Here is a 12541-nt window from a genome sequence, read left to right as displayed (position 1 = left end):
CCTCATAGACCGAAAGCGGAAGCGTTTGACAACGCGGTTGATGTTGTCGAACTTCTTCTCGTTCCGACCGATCAAGCACCGAACGTACGGCACCTCCGAGTTCTGCATACGTTCAGCTCAATGACGTCCCTAAAACTCTTGATCCGGTGAAGTGTCGAGGGAGAGTTCCGTCAGCACAACGGCGTAGCGACGGTGATGGTGAAGTGATCCGCGCGGGGCTTCGCCTAAGCCTTACGTGAATATGACCGGGGTGTAATTTGTGGAGGGAGGCGCCGCACACGGCTAACAGATGTTGTTATGTGTTCTAGGCGCCTCCCCCTTCATATATATAGGTGGGAGGGAGAGGGAGCAGCCAAGGGGGCACCCAAGTAGGAGGAATCCTACTTGGGGCCCTAGTGCAATTCCCCCCCTTACCCTAACTTCCGGAGGGGGAAGCAAAGAGGAGGGAGGAGGGAAGGAAGGGGGAGGCCGAATCCCTCCCCTTCATTCTCTCTTCCCCTCTTTCCTTCCCCTCCAGGTTCGGCCCATATGGGGGGGCACAGCAGCCCATGCTGACTGTTGCATTTCCCCTCTTTGCGCATTAGGCCCATATCTTTGTCGGGGGTGCCCGGAACCCCTTTCCGGTGACCCAATATGTACCCGGTACCTCCGAAACACTTCCGGTGTCCGAATACTATCTTCCTATATATCAATCTTTACCTCTCAACCATTTCAAGACTCCTCGTCATGTCTGTGATCTCATCCGGGACTCCAAACAACATTCGGTCACCAAATCACATAACTCATATAATACAAAATCGTCATCGAACATTAAGCGTGCGGACCCTACAGGTTCGAGAACTATGTAGACATGACCGAGACACCTCTCCAGTCAATAACCAACAGCAGAACCTGGATGCTCATATTGGTTCCCACATATTCTATGAAGATGTTTATCGGTCGTACCGTAATGACAACATACATTATTCCCTTTGTCATCGGTATGTTACTTGCCCAAGATTCGATCGTCGGTATCTTCATACCTAGTTCAGTCTCGTTACCGGCAAGTCTCTTTAGTCATTCCTTAATACATCATCCCGCAACTAACTTATTATTCACATTACTTGCAAGGCTTCTTATGATGTGCATTACCGAGAGGGCCCAGAGATACCTCTCTGATACATGGAGTGACAAACCCTAATCTCGATCTATGCCAACCCAACAAATACCTTCGGAGATACCTGTAGAGCATATTTATAATCACGCAGTTACGTTGTGACATTTGGGAGTTGCATAATCACATAGTCGAAGGAATATGTATTTGACATGAAGAAAGCAATAGCAATAAAACTGAACGATGAACATGCTAAGCTAACGGATGGGTCTTGTCCATCACATCATTCTCCTAATGATGTGATCCCTTCATCAAATGACAACACATGTCTATGGTTAGGAAACTTAACCATCTTTGATTAACGAGCCAGTCTAGTAGAGGCTTACTAGGGACACGGTGTTTTGTCTATGCATCCACACATGTATCAAGGTTCCGGTTAATACAATTCTAGCATGCATAATAAGCATTTATCATGATATAAGGAAATATAAAATAACAACTTTATTATTTCATCTAGGGCATATTTCCTTCATAGTTCTCATCCCCGGAGACACACCAACGCAGTTGGGCATGGCGACGCCAGAGTGCAGTTTGCCACAGAATAAACTGCTCCGCTTTCGCAGAAGTGAACCTTCTTAGAACCACCTCGAGAGAGGACTGATGACCTACAAGTATAGGGGATCTATCATAGTCCTTTTGATAAGTAAGAGTGTCAAACCCAACGAGGAGCAGAAGGAAATGACAAGTGGTTTTCAGCAAGGTATTCTCTGCAAGCACTGAAATTATCGGTAACATATAGTTTTGTGATAAGATAAATTGTAACGAGTAACAAGTAAATAAAGTAACTAAGGTGCAGCAAGGTGGCCCAATCCTTTTTGTATCAAAGGACAAGGCTGGACAAACTCTTATATAAAGCAAAGCGCTCCCGAGGACACATGAGAATTGTTGTCAAGTTAGTTTTCATCATGCTCATATGATTTGCGTTCGTTACTTTGATAATTTGATATGTGGGTGGACCGATGATTGGGTGCTGCCCTTTCTTGGACAAGCCTCCCACTTATGATTAACCCCTCTCGCAAGCATCCACAACTATGAAAGAAGAATTAAGGTAAATCTAACCATATCATGAAACATATGGATCCAAATCAGCCCCTTACGAAGCAACGCATAAACTAGGGTTTAAGCTTCTATCACTCTAGCAACCCATCATCTACTTATTACTTCCCAATGCCTTCCCCTAGGCCCAAAAAATGGTGAAGTGTCATGTAGTCGACGTTCACATAACACCACTAGAGGAGAGATAGCATACATCTCATCAAAATATCGAACGAATACCAAATTCACATGATTACTTATAACAAGACTTCTCCCATGTCCTCAGGAACAAACGTAAGTACTCAGAAAACATATTTATGATCAAGATCAGAGGAGTATTAATTATCATTAAGGATTTGAAAACATAATCTTCCACCAGATAAACCAACTAGCATCAACTACAAGGAGTAATCAACACTACTACAAACCCACAGGTACCAATCTGAGGTTTTGGGACCAAGATCGAATACAAGAGATGAACTAGGGTTTGAGAGGAGATGGTGATGGTGAAGATGTTGATGGAGATTGAACCCCTCTCGATGAGAGGATCGTTGGTGATGGCGATGGCTTTGATTTTCCCCTCCTGGAGAGATGTTTCACCGGGAGAACAGCTCCGCCAGAGCCCTAGATTGGTTCTGCCTAGGTTCTGCCTCGAGACGGCGGTGCTTCTCTCGAAATCTTCCTTCTTATTTCTTCCAGGTCAAAACACACCATATAGCAGAAGATGGGCGTCGGAGGCCTGCCAGGGGCCCACAAGGATGGGGGACGCGCCCTCCACCCTTGTGGCTGGCTGATGGCCCCCCTCTGGTATTTTCTTCGCCCAATATTTTTTTATATATTCCAAAAGCATGCTCCGTGAAGTTTTAGGACTTTTGGAGTTGTGCAGAGTAGGTCTCTAATATTTTCTCCTTTTCCAGTCCAGAATTCCAGCTGTCGGCATTCTCCCTCTTCATGTAAACCTTATAAAATAAGAGAGAAAAGGCATAAGTATTGTGATATAATGTGTAATAATAGCCCATATTGCAATAAATATCAACATAAAAGCATGATGCAAAATGGACGTATCAACTCCCCCAAGCTTAGACCTCGCTTGTCCTCAAGCGAAAGCCGATATCAAAAAATATGTCCACATGTTTAGATATAGAGGTGTCGATAAAATAAAATACAGACATGAGGGCATCATGCTTATCCTTAGAACAACAACATATAATGCCATATAATTTCTTATGCTAAAGTAACTATTCATTCACAAGATAGAGTATGAATCAGAAACTTCATTGAAAACTAACAAACTATGATCTCAGTCACTAAAGCAATTGAATTTATCATAACATCGGAAAGAGTCAATTAAAGAGCTTTTTCGCAAGTCCACATACTCAACTATCATTTAGTCTTTCACAATTGCTAACACTCACACGATACTTATGGTTTCAAAGCTTCAATCGGACATAGAGAAAGATAGGGGCTTATAGTTTCGCCTCCCAACTTTTTACCTCAAGGGTAATGTTAACAATAATACTTTATGAAAACCTACATCCCAGTGGATATATACATCCGGATCTCTCCCACATGTAGTGCTTGCCAAAGGAAACGTGTAAAAAGGAAAGGTGAGGATCACCATGACTCTTGTATAAGGACAGAAGATAAAAGTAAAAGATAGGACCTTCGCAAAGGGAGGCAGAGGTTGCCATGCGCTTTTATGGTTGGATGCACACAATCTTAATCCAAAAGAACGTCACTTTATATTGTAGCTTGTGATAAGGACCTTTATTATGCAATTCGTCACTTTTATTTCTTCCGTATCACAAGTTCGTATAAAGTTTATTTTCTTCACACTAATAGATCCTACATATTTAGAGAGAAATTTTTATTGCTTGCACCGATATCAACTTACTTGAAGGATCTTACTGAATCCATAGGTAGGTATGGTGGACTCTCATGGCAAAACTGGGTTTAGGGATGTTTGGAAGCACAAGTAGTATCTCTACTTGGTGCAAAGAATTTGGCTAGCATGAGAGGGAAAGGTAAGCTCAACATATTGGATGATCCATGAAAATATAAAAACTTCTATTCGGATATAAGAAAACATAACCTATTATCTTGTCATCCTTGTCCAATCATCAAATTTTTAGCATGTCATATTTTAATGAGTGCTCACAATTATAAAAGATGTCCAAGATAGTATATTTATATGTGAAGCCTCTCTTTCTTTATTACTTACTATTAATTGCAACAATGACCAAAACTATGTTTGTCAACTCTAAACAACTTTTATTCATCATACTCTTTATATGTGAAGTCATCACTCTCCATAAGATCAATATATGATCTTTTATTTCTTTTTATTCCTTTCTTTTATTTAATTCCCTCAAGATCATAGCAAGAAAGCCAAGCCCTCAACTCAAAACTACTCTTTATTATATATAACTCAAGGACTCGATTACATAGACAGAGATCGAAACAAAACTCAAAGCTAGATCATACCGAAAACTTTATTCTACTAGATCAAGATATAACCAAAAGGATCGAACTAAGAAAAAAACGATAAAGATAAAGATGTGATGGTGATATGATACTGGGGCACCTCCCCCAAGCTTGGCAGTTGCCAAGGGGAGTGCCCATACCCATATATTTAGATCTCTTTCTTCGGAGGTGGTGATGAAGGAGTTGTTGCTGAAGTAGGCTCGTCATCCATCTTCCAAGGCATAGGTTGACCATCATAGAAAGATAAACGAGTCTCCAGGATCCTCAAATTCGATTTTCTCATGAAGCTTGAAGATGGCCTCCTCAATGCTCTTGGCATCCAGCTTGTGATTGTTGGTGAACTCTGTGATCATCATGTGATTGGCGTTGAGTCCACGCTCCACCATCCCTTGGCACTTGAAAACTTGCTGCTCCATTGCTTTGAGTCTTGTCTCCACGCTTCCGGTCTTCTTCGGCCCCTCAACATCGCGGATGTGCAACACCTGTAACATCCCAAAATTTTAAATTTTGGAATGTTATATTAAATAAATTTCATTCGGAGTTATTTGGCTTTTATTCTAATTATTTTTCTCCTAAAAATAAATAAATGGAGATAAGGGTAAAATGATTCCCTTAAATGTAAAATTAGGAGAAAATAAATTTGAAATAAGTTTGTGTTGGGGAACGTAGTAATTCAAAAAAATTCCTATGATCATGCAAGATCTATCTAGGAGAAGCATAGCAACGAGATGGGAGAGTGTGTCCATGTACCCTCGTAGACCGAAAGCGGAAGCGTTTAGTTAACATGGTTGATGTAGTCGAACGTCTTCATGATCCAACCGATCCAAGTATCGAACGTACGGGACCTCCGTCTTCAGCACATGTTCAGCACGATGACGTCCCTCGAGCTCTTGATCCAGTAGAGGGTCGAGGGAGAGTTCCTTTAGCACGACGGCGTGGCGACGGTGTTGGTGATGTGATTCGCGCAGGGCTTCGCCTAAGCACTACGACAATATGACCGAGGTGGTAAACTATGGAGGGGCACCGCACACGGCTAAGAAACAACTGTTGTGCTTTGGGGTGCCCCTTGCCCCCGTATATAAAGGAGGAGGGGAGAAGGCCGGCACCAAGGGCGCGCCAAGGAGAGGGGAATCCTACTAGGACTCCAGTCCTAGTAGTATTCGCCCCCCCTTTCTTCCTTCTACCGGAGGGGGAAAAGGGGAACGAGAGGGAGTAGGAGAAGGAAAGAGGGGGCGCCCCCTTCCCAAGTCCAATTCGGCCACCTCCCTTGTGGTGGGTGCACCAGCCCCTTGTGGGCTGGTTAGCCTCCCTCCTATGGCCCATATGGCCCATATCTTTCCCCGGGGGGTTCCGGTAACCCCTCTGGTACTCCGGTATGTACCCGATACACTCCGGAACCCTTCTGGTGTCCGAATACTATGTTCCAATATATCAATCTTTAGCTCTCGACCATTTCGAGACTCCTCGTAATGTATATGATCTCATCCAGGACTCCGAACAAACTTCGATCACCAAAACACATGACTCATAATACAAATCGTCATCGAACGTTAAGCATGCAGACCCTACGGGTTCGAGAACTATGTAGACATGACCGAGACACATCTCCGGTCAATAACAAATAGCGGAACCTGGATGCTCATATTGGTTCCTACATATTCGATGAAGATCTTTATCGGTCAAACCGCAATAACAACATATGTTATTCCCTTTGTCATCGGTATGTTACTTGCCCGAGATTCGATCGTCGGTATCATCATACCTAGTTCAATCTCGTTATAGGCAAGTCCCTTTACTCATTCCTTAATGCATCATCCTACAACTAACTCATTAGTAACATTGCTTGCAAGGCTTATAGTGATGTGCATTACCGAGAGGGCCCAGAGATACCTCTCTGATACTCTGAGTGACAAATCCTAATCTTGATCTATGCCAACCCAACAAACACCTTCGGAGACACCTGTAGAGAATCTTTATAATCACCCAGTTACGTTGTGATGTTTGATAGCACACAAGGTGTTCCTCCGGTATTCGGGAGCTGCATAATCTCATAGTCAGAGTAATATGTATAAGTCATGAAGAAAACAATAGCAATAAAACTAAATGATCATAATGCTAAGTTAACGAATGGGTCTTGTCCATCACATCATTCTGTAATGATGTGATCCCATTCATCAAATGACAACACATGTCTATGGTCAGGAAACATAACCATCTTTGATCAACGAGCTAGTCAAGTAGAGGCATACTAGGGACACTCTGTTTTGTCTATGTATTCACATGTGTACTAAGTTTCTAGTTAATACAATTCTAGCATGAATAATAAACATTTATCATGATATAAGGAAATATAAATAACAACTTTATTATTGCCTCTAGGGCATACTTGTAACACCCCGTATGTAACCTTCCATATTTGTATTCCAACTCTTGCCATTTCCGGCACTAAGTTATGATATTTCCTCGTTGTTGGGTTTTGTCTTTGTGTTGCTTTTGTCTTTGTCATGCATATCATATCATGTCATCATGTGCATCGCATTTGCATACGTGTTCGTCTCATGCATCCGAGCATTTTCCCCGTTGTCCGTTTTGCATTCCGGTGCTCCTATGTCCTCCGGTGTCCCCCTTTACCTCTTTTCGTGTGCGGGTGTCTAACGTTCTCGGATTACACCAAGACTTGCCAAGCAGCCTTCGTTTACTATCGATAGACCGCCTGTCAAGTTTCGTGCCATTTGGACTTCGTTTGATACTCCAACGGTTAACCGACGAACCGAAAAGGCCTCGTGTGTGTTGCAGCCCAACACCTCTCCAATGTGGCCCAAAACCCACCTAAACCCCTCCATCATCTCGGTCATTCGATCACGATCGCGTGGCCGAAAACCGTGCTCAATTTGGAGCCTCCTAGCTCCCTCTACCTATAAAAGGCATCTCCCCCCGAAAATCCCGGATCCACTCCAACCCTAACCCTAGCCCCCGCTCCATCCGCGCGCCGGACACGTCCGGGCCGCGCCGGACATTTCGCGCCGCCGCCCCGCAGCCACTGGCGTCGCGCCACATGTCCCGCCGGCCGCCTCCCGCGCCGCGGCCCGCCTGGGCCCGAGGAGGGCCCCCGAGGCCCATCCGCCGCCCTGCGCCGCCCGGTCGTCTCCCCGCCGCCCGACCGACCCGCGCCGCCCTCCGCCTTGCCGCTGTTCGCCTCCACCGCCGCCAGCCAGCGCAGCCACCCTCGTCGGTCGCTGTCGACGCCGGCAAGCCACGCCGACCCCGCGCCGCCCCGACGCCGCGCCCGCTCCGGCCCCGCGCCACCTCCGGCGACCTCGGCTACCCCAACCGACCTCTCCTTCCTCTTCTCCGGCAACCCCGGCCGCCACCGCCCGTCTACTCTAGCGAGAAGCTCGGCCGAGCTCGAGATCCAACCTCGGTTCGCGTGCCCCGGACGAACCCTAGATCCCGAAGGTCGTTTTTCTACTAAGTCCCCAGCATTTTTATCATACTTCATCGCATCATAACTTTGCAGCCGTGGCTCCGTTTTGGGCGTGTAGCATATCAAATTGTTCGCCTCGATGTGTACCTCATTTCATTCCATTGCACCATGTTCATTTGAGTTCATCTTGATGCCCTAAATTCTGTTGCAAGAGTGCTATGTAATGTTAGTTTCATATTCTTAACAGATATTGGACATTTGTCATTTTTCCATGTTTAATGTGTGCCTCCTATGAACTTGAGCCCTACATGTGTTTTGAAGTATGCCATGCCATCTTTACAGGGGTGTATGCCATGTATTTTTATGACCTTTGTGGTGACTAGCACAAGCATGCAAAGTAGCTCCCGTGATGTTGCTGATTTCAGGGACTTAGAAATCTTCTAAGTCATTTTCCTGATGATATTTTTATGCGATGTATTCATGTTGCTACAGAGTGATTCATGCCTCTTTTGAGCATGTTCAGTAAGGATGATTTTGAGTTATTGTTGTGCTCTATCCATCCATGTCTTTTTTTGCAATTATGGAGCACCCTAGCATGACTCAATCTTGCTCTACTTTTGCTATAAAATGTTCCTGGCAGATTGTTTACATGTTAATCAATTTTGCCAAGGTTGTTGTAGTTTATCCTTGCATGCTATGAGAGTGTTATTGCCATGGTTAGCTTATTTATCATGTCTACTTGCTTGGTGTATGCTTAGTTTGTCATGCAATGCCTTGTGGTGAGTGCATCGAGCTCGCAAACATGCCTACGTGAATCTGTTTTTGCCATGTTCCAGTTTTCTGCTAAGTCTGAATCTATTAACGAAAGTTGCTATGTTCACATAGTTTCCATTGTATTTTCTGATCCCTTTTGGCTTATGGTCAGTAAGGGACTTTTGTTGTATGCTTTGAGTATCTTCATGCCATGCCTTGCTTTCCCATGATATGTTCCTGTAGCATGTTTTTATCTTGCTCTAAACATTGCTTCTTGATGTTAATTCCTGACATGTTGGTTATTTCACGAAGTCTGTGAACCTGTTATCTTTTGCACTTTGGCCATGCTTGCTTGAACCTGCTATTGATTGATTTAGCCGTAGCTCAGTGTTCATCTTTTGTCAAGCATCTTGAGTGGATCCCTGCCATGTGCTTTTTTGTTATGTTAGAGTGCAGTAGCTTGTTGTTCTTGATGCATTTTGATGGCCTCGTGTTGTTAATCGCAGACCGGTGCCATATTTGTTTTGCTTGTCATTTGCAAACCGTGCATCCGATTCCGGTGATCTTTATATCGATTTCGACCAAAATAAACCCATCTTTCTAGTGGAACTATTGGTTTTCCAAGTGGAGGCTTGATTCAATCTTTTCCTTTCGGAGCATGCATATGCATTGCATATCACATCCCGCATATCATGCCATGTTTTGCATCATGTTGCTTGCGCATTGCACTGTGGTTGATTGTGTCTCCCTTTGCTTGTGTTCTTGCTTTGGGTAGAGCCGGGAGATGAGTGCGTGATCGAAGAACCCATTGAGTACGCTTACGAGGATCAAGCTAACGTCAACTCGGAGAACTTTGCAGGTAAGATGACCATACCCTCGAAATCACTTCTATCTTTTCTTGCTAGATGCTCGCTCTATTGCTATCCCTATGCTACGATACCTACCACATGCTTTATCATGCCTCCCATATTGCCATGTCAACCTTCTAACCCACCTTGTCCTAGCAAACCGTTGTTTGGCTATGTTACCACTTTGCTCAGCCCCTCTTATAGCGTTGCTAGTGGTAGGTGAAGAGTGGAGTTTGTTCCTTGTTGGAACATGTTTATTGTTGGGATATCATTGTTATATCTTGTTTACTTTAATGCATCTATGTACTTGGTAAAGGGTGGAAGGCTCGGCCTTTTTCCTGGTGTTTTGTTCCACTCTTGCCACCCTAGTTTCCGTCATACCGGTGTTATGTTCCTTGATTTTGCATTCCTTACACGGTTGGGTTATAATGGGAACCCCTTGAAAGTTCGCCTTGAATAAAACTCCTCCAGCAAGGCCCAACCTTGGTTTAACCATTTGCCTCCTAGCCTCTTTTCCCTTGGGTTCCGCGGACTCAAGGGTCATCTTTATTTTAAACCCCTGGGCCAGTGCTCCTATGAGTGTTGGTCCAACCTAGAGCACCATGCGGGGCCGTCCCTTGGCAACTTGGGTTACGTTGGCTCCCGTACGCTTAGCTTATCCGGTGTGCCCTGAGAACGAGATATGTGCAGCTCCTATTGGGATTTGTCGGCACAGCGGGTGGTCTTGCTGGACTTGTTTTACCATTGTCGAGATGTCTTGTAACCGGGATTCCGAGTCTGATCGGGCCGTCCTGGGAGAAGGAATATCCTTCGTTGAACGTGAGAGCTTGTGATGGGATAAGTTGGGACACCCCTGCAGGGATTTGAACTTTCGAAAGCCATGCCTGCGGTTATGGGCAGATGGGAATTTGTTGATGTCCGGTTGTAGAAAACCTGAAACTAAACTTAATTAAAATGAATCAACAGCGTGTGTAGCCGTGATGGTCTCTTTTCGGCGGAGTCCAGGAAGAGAACACGGTGTCGTGTTATGCTTGAACGTAGGTTGTTCTAGGATCACTTCTTGATCATAGTTTCTCGACCGTGCCTTGCCTTCTCTTCTCGCTCTCTTTTGCGTATGTTAGCCACCATATATGCTAGTGCTTGCTGCAGCTTCACCTCATACCTTTTACCCTACCTATAAGCTTAAATAGTCTTGATCGCGAGGGTGTGAGATTGCTGAGTCCCCGTGACTCACAGATTATTTCAAAACCAGATGCAGGGACTGATGATACCGCTCCAGGAGATTCGACTGAGCTCAAGTGGGAGTTCGATGAGGACTTAGGATGATACTATGTTTCCTTTCCAGACAACCAGTAGTGGAGCCCAGTTGGGGCGATCGGGGACATTATGCATTTGGAGTTGTCTTTATTTTGGTTCCGCAGTCGGACCTTGATTGTATCTGGATGATTGTAATGATATATTTATGCTATTGTGTGACGTGGCGATTGTAAGCCAACTATGTACCTCTTTCCTTATTCAGTACATGGGATGTGTAAAGACTACCCCTCTTGCGACATTGCTTACAATGCGGTTATGCCTCTAAGTCTTGCTCCGACACGTGGGAGATATAGCCACATCGTGGGCGTTACAAGTTGGTAATCAGAGCCTTCCCCGACTTAGGAGCCCCTGCTTGATCGAATCACTAGCGTTGTTGAGTCCAGAAAAATGTTTTGAGTCTTTTAGGATTATATATATCGGAGAGTAGGATTCTTTTTACTCCTCAGTCCCTTCGTCGCTCTGGTGAGGCATCCTGACGTAGAGTTTTGACTCTTCTCTTCTCAAATTTCACTAAAAAAAATTTAGGATCACGCGGGTATCTTGGAATCGTTCCGATGATTTTGTGACGAGAACATTGTTCTTGGTGCCTCCTGACATTTAGGGGTTGTGGCAGTGTCCCGGGGAGTTGAGCTCCGAGGTGTTGTCATCACAATTTTATGGTTGCAGTTCTGGAATACATGAGTTTCGCCGACATCGAAAATCTCTTCTATGTAGTTGTTGGTGAGATAACCTCGACGCCACCCAGTACTAGGGCGGGAGTTCGGGAGTATTGCCATAACTCGTATAACGGATGCTTTTCGAAGGTTGAGGTAAATGATTTCCGAAGGTTTCTTGGTTATGTGTTGAAGGATGGATACAGCTGGATGTAGGATTTGCTAGCTTTGGGTGAGATATTATGCTTCCCTTGTATCCCCAACACCTGATTGCATAACCGGGAAAATTTCGGGAGTTTCATAGGTGGGAATTCATGTAGCTCTAGTATTTCTTCCGCAGATATTTGGTTTGTGATTGGGTAATCCTTACCAAGTATTTGTTCATGTCCGTACCTTGTTGTTTATTCGTCTACCTCTATCTAAGTGGCTTCTCAATTTATGGAAGTGTGGCCATTTAATATGGAATTCATTCGTTCATTTTGTTCGGATGTTAAGGCTATATGTTGCAATTTTGATCCATTTGATTCAGCTCTAATATATGTCTGTCAAGATGCTAAAGGATGTCACCCTCTTCAGGATGGCTCCTCCAACGCGTCAGAATCCTGAACCGCCACCACCACCTCCACCTCCGGAGGCATGGCAAGTTGTGATGGCCGCTACCAACGCCAACGCGCGGATGCTTATGCAACTCTTGCAAGAGCGCAACGAAGGAAATCAAGGCCATGGCAACAATCGGAATCAGTTTGCTACACTCAACTAGTTCCTCGCAAACCAGCCAAAGACCTTCAGCGACTGTGTCGAGGCAACAGATGCTGATGATTGGCTCGTGGATATCTGCAAGCATTTCGAGTGCAGCAACGTCAGGCTTGAGGAC

The sequence above is a fragment of the Triticum urartu genome, chromosome 7, assembly GCF_003073215.2.
Source record: "Triticum urartu cultivar G1812 chromosome 7, Tu2.1, whole genome shotgun sequence".
Taxonomy (NCBI): domain Eukaryota; kingdom Viridiplantae; phylum Streptophyta; class Magnoliopsida; order Poales; family Poaceae; genus Triticum; species Triticum urartu.
This window is presented reverse-complemented; position numbering follows the sequence as displayed.